The 823-nt window shown below is 37.2% G+C and overlaps 1 protein-coding gene across 1 annotated transcript in view; it reads left to right on the top strand.

Moving 5' to 3' along the window:
* LOC144245678 (ubiquitin carboxyl-terminal hydrolase 9X-like) overlaps positions 1–823 on the top strand; it is a 137,960-nt gene that overhangs the window by 78,929 nt on the left and 58,208 nt on the right.

Consider the following 823-nt stretch of genomic DNA (forward strand, 5'->3'; position numbering starts at 1 on the left):
GAACATTATTTTATTTTAGTATTCAGTTAATTTGAATTTTTTTATCAGACTTTCATATAATGTAAACTTTCATGTTGGAAGACTATTCACTAGTTTTAATGTTTATTTTGAAAGCAGCATATTCACAAGCAGGAGAGGGGCAGAGAGAATGGGAGACAGAGGATCCAAAGCAGGCTCCAGGTTCTGAGCTGTAAGCACAGAGCTCAACACAAGTTGAACTCACACCTGAGCCAAATGCTTAACCAAATGAACTACACAGGCACCACATAAGACTGTTTATTTTTCACATCATTTTGATAAATTTCTTCTCGTGTGTCTTATGTAATTCAAGGAAGAGTTATGTTTATTTTAATATATTTTCTTTTTACTTTGTANTGGATGGCTCAGTTGGTTAAGCATCCAACTCTGGATTTCAGACCCGACATGATCTTGTTGTCCCATGTCAGGCTCCATGCTAGGCATGGACCCTGCTTAAGATTATCTCTTTGTTGTTTTTTCTCTCTCAAACAAAGGGGGAGAGGTGGGGTGTGCCTTGGTGGCTCAGTTGGTTAAACATCTGACTTTAGCTCAGGTCATGATCTCACTGTGTGGGTTCGAATTCCACATCAGACTCTCGTGCTGACAGCTCAGAGCGTGGAGCTTGCTTTGGGTTATGTGTGTTTCTCTCTCTGCTCCTCCCTCACTCTCCCTCAAAAATAAATATTAAAAAAATTTTTAGTATTTATTTTAGTTCATATTTCTTTAAAGGTGTAAACTTACTTGGAATATATTTTTTCTTGTAATCAGATTTTTCCCCCTAAATATAGCTCTAAAATTGAATGGT

Source organism: Crocuta crocuta, unplaced genomic scaffold (assembly GCF_008692635.1).
Source record: "Crocuta crocuta isolate KB4526 unplaced genomic scaffold, BGI_CrCroc_1.0 scaffold2088, whole genome shotgun sequence".
NCBI classification, from domain to species: domain Eukaryota; kingdom Metazoa; phylum Chordata; class Mammalia; order Carnivora; family Hyaenidae; genus Crocuta; species Crocuta crocuta.